Below are 7,286 nucleotides of genomic sequence, written 5' to 3' on the forward strand. Positions count from 1 at the left end.
TAAGTAATCATTAATTTTAAATTACTTTTCTTCATAAACTATATTTATTCGGAAAAAATACCATTACTTCAACATTTACCAACCTTTACGATCACTGCAATATAAAAGGTTAGAAATTATACATTTTATTTTTACGTAATTTCTTGGGGCGATGTTTATCGCACCGTCATTTCCGACTAATTAATGATAGTGAAACCTTTAATAAAAATTTCATATTTTATAAACAAAAACCTGTTTTCAGGTTAAAAATATAGTTGGAAACTTATTTCTTGAATCTTTTTTAAATTCTCCACAGATCTCATAAAGAAATAAAATAGGTACTAATTTTAAAAGGTAAAATAAATTGTCACCATTGGATATTTATAGTTATTCTTTAATGTTAATATTATAACAATAATATTTTAATCCTATAATACCGGTGTTTTTTGGTGGTTGAATTTCAATTAACCACATATCTCTGAAATGGAAGAACCGAGACTGTACAAGACTACACTTCATTTACACTCATACATATCATCCTCTGAAGTAATACCTGAACGGTAGTTTCCAGAGGCTAGACAAGAAAAAAAGAAAAAAATCCTGTAGTACCATTATAATGCGCCAAATAAAGGTGATCGTAAAGTATTAAAAACAATTAATTTTCTAAGGTATTAAATCGATTTTAGTGTGTTCAATTTGTATTTAGTTCATTAATAATAATGCAAATTGCAACCTCTCAATCGACTACTGATTTTTTTTTTTACAAGTTGAGACTTCAGAGGTAACTAATAAAGAGGTAGAGTTCATCTTTTATCCAGAAGAAGTAGACAGTAATTGTTCTTGGGCAGGACCATACATTTTTTGATTAATAAATATTAAAAAATTTAATATTCAATAGTTTTAGTGTGAGGGAATACTTTCAGTATGGATGGTATGAACTTCTTCTACCTAAATAAGTTTATTTAAATTCTACAAGAGTACATTATTGCGTATTTATTTTAATATGTTCGTGTTTTTTGTTCATATTTCCTTTCTTTATATATTTTTCTCTGCCATGGACTTTGGTACTATATCAGGTTTATATTTTGTTTTTTATGTTCCCTTTAAAATCTTCTAAACGGTGTTTCTTTTTATCTTCCTATGTGTGGCTTAAACAATTTTATTTTATGGCTTCAGTTCTGTCGTTTTTACAAAATTGACTAAATATTTGGTTAACAATAGTTGACAATTATTAACAATAGTTAACAATATTTATGTTAATAAAAGTTTATCTGATTGTTTGCTCATGCATTTTAGCAATGCGCTTGTGTTTGTGTGTGTGGTGAAACATAAACACACACACAAAAGCGCGTGCGCGTGTGTATGTATGTTAAAATGTCTGATATGTTTTTTTAAACAAATATTTCTAAAACAATACAGATATGTAAAACCTGATATCATAAAGAGAAAAGAGAAAATTTTGCACAATAAAGGACGTCTTTGTTGTTTCCGTAAATGCACTATTTTCTGGGTAAAATGCAAACAAAGGTAAGACATTTCCACAAAAAAAGGGTGAATCGAGAAACCGGCTAATTAAGTCCTTTGCGTTTACTATTATAATTTAATGCAACATAACTTATTAACAAATTAGTTTACAAAAATAAAAAAGCATTTTATATCCCAAGACCCGTTTTATATTTATAAATATCTGAACTGAAAAGTTTTTTGGCAATATAGATACAAGTATATATCATTTTATAGTTTAAAAGTCCAGAAAGTAACAATATATAACGTCCAAATTTTAATAAAACCGTCTTTCTAATATTAAAATGTCCATTTTATTGGTAGTTTATATAATTTTAAATTCATTCAATTTAAAAAATTAAATTGATGATTAATTATGCAGATTACCAAGATCTCAAAATAATTTAAATATTACATACGTTTCACGCACAACTTTTATAATTGTCAGATTAAAATATTAAAATGTAATTTTACGACTTGAAGTAAAAACTATAATAAATATTAACATCTCAATTATATAAAAAATTTAATTTTTTTTTTTGTATAAACGTTCACAGTTTTGAAGTTATTTTGGTTTAAGTAGATTATTTGAAAATGTTGATACATTTTAAAAAGAATTCGAAATATTTTTTTATAAATGGAATCTCATTAATAAAAAAAGTATGAGAAACCAAAGACGGTTAATTTTGGTTCATAGTTTATCTAACAAAAATCTATCGCGGTGATCAGGTATTTAAAATCTACTGTAGAATCTCTATAAAAAACTTCCTGGTAGGTTTTAAAGATTTTTATTCTTTCATGAATCCTGTATCTACGCCTAGTTCCAAACCTCTGCAAGTATGTGAATCTCAAATATTTTGTTGTTTGTCGTATATAGTTTGATTTTGCACTAACAAAGCAATTCTATCTTTTTAATAAAAATACTGCCAAGAAATGTATAATAAATTGAGTTATTTTTTGGAATAAAATATTTAATACGAATAACCGATAATATTATCCTGTTTCAGCAAGAGAAAAGTTTATTAAAGTTCAAAAACCTCAGCAAGGTATGCATGCATTTAGTTACAAATATAACTTCTAGTAGCTTTCCGGTTTTTTCAAGAATTTATGTGCAATAGGAAGACAATTTTACTGGTGTAATTTATTCAAGTGCACCGTTAAAATCTTACTTCTCATTTGCATTCCTAGGGCAATTTCCTACTTAGTTTTAGAAGTGCTATATTTTACAATTTATATTACTATGGTGTGCCTTTTAAAGATTTTCTTTTACAATCATTAATTGCACTACTTTTTTGTATTGAAGAAAGAAATAGGCTTATTAGAAACGTTAAACATGAAACGTTAAACCATTATATTTAATAACATTATGTTAAAATTTGATTTGTTTTAGTTTTAGAAGAATTATTTTATAAGAACAAAAAAGAAGACGTAGGTTTTATTAAACGCAATGTACATTTTTTGTACTTGTCTTTCCAATTATCAAATTTTGTTCTTACGTCTAATATAAATTTTTTTTTTCATTAAATTTTTCTAACCTGCCAAAAAACAAACTATTAAATTTGCTCAATAATTTTTTATTTTTATTGCATTTGTACGTTTAATGTAAACTGGCTTTTCAGTTTTTTATTTAGTTAATTACTTTGATTATGGATTGAAAATGTACCATTTTATGTCTTTTATTCTTCCTTTAGAAAATTTTCTTATAAATTGACGTTTTTTTATAGACATTAAAAAGCCCCAAGATAGCTTCATTTCGAAAATTTCTCACCCATAGCAATGCCAATTTTTTGTTTAGACAAAAAATATAGAATGAAAAAATATTTCAGCCGGTTTAGAACCGTTGTGAGGTATTAGCTAAATTTCTTCTTTGAGAATTGTTAATTAAATTGAGCATTTAAAAAAAGTTGCTATTACGGCTATCTATTTTAGTTCAAATTCCTCAAATTTTAACATATATTCATTATATTATTTGTGAAATGAACAATTAGAGCCAGTATTTTACCTTTTAACTCACTATTTTAAAAATGTTTATTATTGTAAATTTAGTTTGTCATGTTAGTTATTATGTCAAAAGTAACGATATATTAAACATAACAATTCAAAGGCAACAAGGAGTTGTTTTATTTTATCATCATCAAATACAGTCCGTACTCGCTTTTTACATATTTGCAATATGGTTTCCAATGATCCTTACTTATTTCATTTCTCAGCAAATTTGTTAAAATCTGAAAAAAATTGTTCTTTTATTATTACCAAGTTTTCAGAGCCGACCATACGATCTCGATCGGATTTAAATCGCGATGGGAAAATGGAACTCGCAGAACCCGATGCCCGTGATTTTTTTATAGTTCATCAAAAATGTACTTATTTTTGAATTTATATGTGATTTAATTATGTCATACAATTACTGTTTTAACATTGCTTTATAAACGGAATATTGTTCTTTTCTAACCAATTAATCATGCTACTTATCCTATCATTTGAATTCGTAGGTTTCTCTAGAAGTGAATTTGATGTGACGAATTATCAATAACAACCACTGACTTAGGGGGAAAGATCAGGAATTAATCTTTCAGATGCCCACTTCATGAAATTGTATTTGTTGACGCTTTCGTGATAGTCATCGCTTTTTGAACTCGCTTTACAAGTGAACATTACGTTCGGAATGAATATAATTTCTCCTACATCATGGATTATGATTAACCGATCACATTTATTAATTAGCACTTTTACTCCTGCACCACTGTCATCCGACCCGATTTTGTCTTTGAATGGGTTGCTAAAATATACGATTCGTTCAAATAAACAGTAGAAAGAATTTTGTTTTCTGAAATCGGTAATTTTTCTTAACTATTCTATCCTCTTCCACCGAATATCTCCGTCCTTAATCATAAGTTTTCTACTATTATCAGTTTTACACCACTTAAACCCCTAACTCTTTCAAGCCAGTCTAGTTTTAGAATCCTCTTGAAAACTCTTTAGAAGTTCTTCACAAAATTTATTTAATGTAGGCAATTCACAAAATTCATGAAAAACGTCATTACGTTTTTCGTGAATTTCGTTAACTGTTCTTCTTACAACGCTTTAATCAAAACCGTCCAATCCACTAACTGATTTTGAACGTTGTTTATACTTTTTTGGCGTACTGAATGAGCACAACTGAAATTTAGATTTAAGAAGATCCGACTTTTCTTTTCGGAGTTTTTGAACTTGTGATCTTGAAATCCCACAAGCTGCAGCGGTTCTTTCTTCACATTTTTGAATACGTATTAAATGTTTGTCATCTTCTACTTTTCTTAACTTTATAGCTTATTTCTTCATAAAATCGTACACGTTATTAACTATTTCACGAGCTTATCTATGTAGCTTTTTATTCTTAACTATGGATTTAAATTCTGACATTGCAAAAAAAATTCAAAAACACAAAAACGCATACGAATTCATTATTACACACAAAACATGCCACATATTACAGAAGAAAATAAATATAAAATTCGTACTGGGCCAGGCCAAGAATTGAAATAAAATGATTTATTGAAAACGAAGAGTAAAGATTAGTAATGAATATTAGTCAACAATAAGCAAAAATTACTTAGCTATTCTATGAATGCATATAAAATTACTAAGCTTTTAATAAATTATTGTAATTTGTAGGGTGTAGGCCTATTATTTATTGATGATGTTATTACTTACTATAAACATCACCAACAATACTAATATCCATTAAAACAAGTGCATGTAAATATTACTTAAAATGAAATATTTTAATAACCTTTATTCGTATAACGTGGTCATTCATTTTATGCCTCACTTGATGGAGGGATTTTAATAATAATTTATTAATAGAAGTACAAACTATTCGTCTTTGTACTGTATACAATAATAAATATTTATAAGTACACTAAATATTTTTAATGAAATTATTGTCTGAAATTAAACAAAATTATAATAAATCTTAATTGTGAAAAGAATTTTTGCTATTTACGAAAATTGTTAAACACACTTATTGCAGAATACTCGGTTTATGAATGGCAAATGGTACGAGAAAAGAATAATAGAATACCCTGCACAGCAAGCAATCTTTTATTTTCATCGTACGCACTACAATTTATCGTCTTCCTTTCACTAATAAATCTAGAAACAGAAAAATATGTATAAACATTTTTTATTTACATTCAGGGTATATATATTACTGACTACTGACTATTACTGACTATTAAATATATATATATATATATATATATTTATTTATTTTGACTTTATATATTCAAAAACTGTCTAAACTTTAGAATTTATATCGTAAAACTATTTATTAATGTGAAAATAGTTTTTAAGTACCTATGATACCTGTGGACAGATACCAGATTCTTTTAAAAGTTTTTCTATTATTGAAAAAATTGAGTGAATGACGCGACGTATAATGAAAGTAATTAACTCTGATAACGTATTAATAATTACATACATATTGTTTTAACTCACCTTATTTAATCCACGCCAATAGATATATTTTTGAAATTTTTATCGAAATTGCAACTAAAAACAGCCGTGAAAATAGATTTTTTAGTAACTTCTATTGAAATACATACGGAAAATTTTACATTATTTAAATGAGTTCTTCTGAGAATGATTTAAAAAGAATCAAGCTTTAATTTTTTTTAAATAGAGTGTTTAAGTATTTGGAGTTCTCAAGTCCAGTTAAAGATTATGGCAGCTCAAATTCAGATCTTTTCGTTCGTCAAGTAACAATTACGTTCTTCTTTCCCGAAAAAAATATTGAAAATTAGTGCCTTATTTTATCAACTCTCTAATTGTGTTAGTGGCTATTAGATGCTAGGTTATGGTTGTTGCTATTCGAAATTAATGTAACATTTAAAATACTTAACTATATATCTAAATAATTAATTCATTATTGCATCTGTATCATAACAGTGTTTGTATATAGCAGAAACGTAGAACGTTGATTATAATAATAAGCGGCAGCTGATAAAAGAATGACTAAGAAGTTTAATAAAAACAACATATGATGAAATTACCTGCTATGAAATTTACTCAGATAAAACATAAGAAACACAAGTGAATTTTATAAATGTTCCAAAATTGTTTGAGGAAAAATTTTATTATACATGAATTTAAAAAAAATTCAAAAATTTTTAGTTAATGTGTTTCTACGTTGTGGTAACTGTTATTTGAATTTCTAAAAAAAAACTGTAAAATAATACAGTATTCAATCATCTCTAAGACAAAGTAGGAAAGAAATGTGTTGATAGGAAACCAACTTTAATATATTATCATTTTATAAACAATGAGATACTTAACTGAAAATCTTCGATTGAAGACTGGAATAAACTTTCACTTTTACTAAGCTGAATATTATTGCTGAATATGATTGAAGTATGCTATTTTTACACGGCTGTAGAATAAGGACTATACTATTTTTATGTTCTATGCAAGTGTTTTTGTTCAGCGTAGCATCTCAATGGCTGAACCGATTTAGATGTATGACGCCACGTTGGGATCCTTACGTTATCGGCATTGCCATAAGCTATATATATATACTTATATAAACTTCTCGTTGAATCTGTTTTATAACAGATTGTATACAGCAGAAACGTAGAACGTTATATAATAAGATAATAAGCGGCAGTAGATAAAAGAATGACTAAGAAGATATACATATATCTAAGTTTATATATATATATATATAATTCTTTTTAAATAAATATTAAAAATTTGAAAAAAATATACTGTATGAAAAATTGTCACCCACATGTTCTTCGGTTGTCTTGTATTAGTATCCCATATTA

The 7,286-nt window shown here is 26.7% G+C and overlaps 1 long non-coding RNA gene across 1 annotated transcript; it reads right to left on the minus strand.

Annotated features, from left to right (window-relative positions):
• Window positions 1–413: 413 nt before the first annotated feature.
• On the minus strand, window positions 414–6,410 carry LOC142318220 (uncharacterized). Its single transcript, XR_012754853.1, has 3 exons — window positions 5,962–6,410; window positions 3,485–3,707; window positions 414–553 (listed from the first exon to the last, which is right to left on the minus strand). It is a non-coding gene; the product is annotated as an uncharacterized LOC142318220 (long non-coding RNA).
• Window positions 6,411–7,286: the final 876 nt, after the last annotated feature.

This window comes from Lycorma delicatula, chromosome 1 (assembly GCF_047948215.1).
Source record: "Lycorma delicatula isolate Av1 chromosome 1, ASM4794821v1, whole genome shotgun sequence".
Taxonomy (NCBI): Eukaryota; Metazoa; Arthropoda; class Insecta; order Hemiptera; family Fulgoridae; genus Lycorma; species Lycorma delicatula.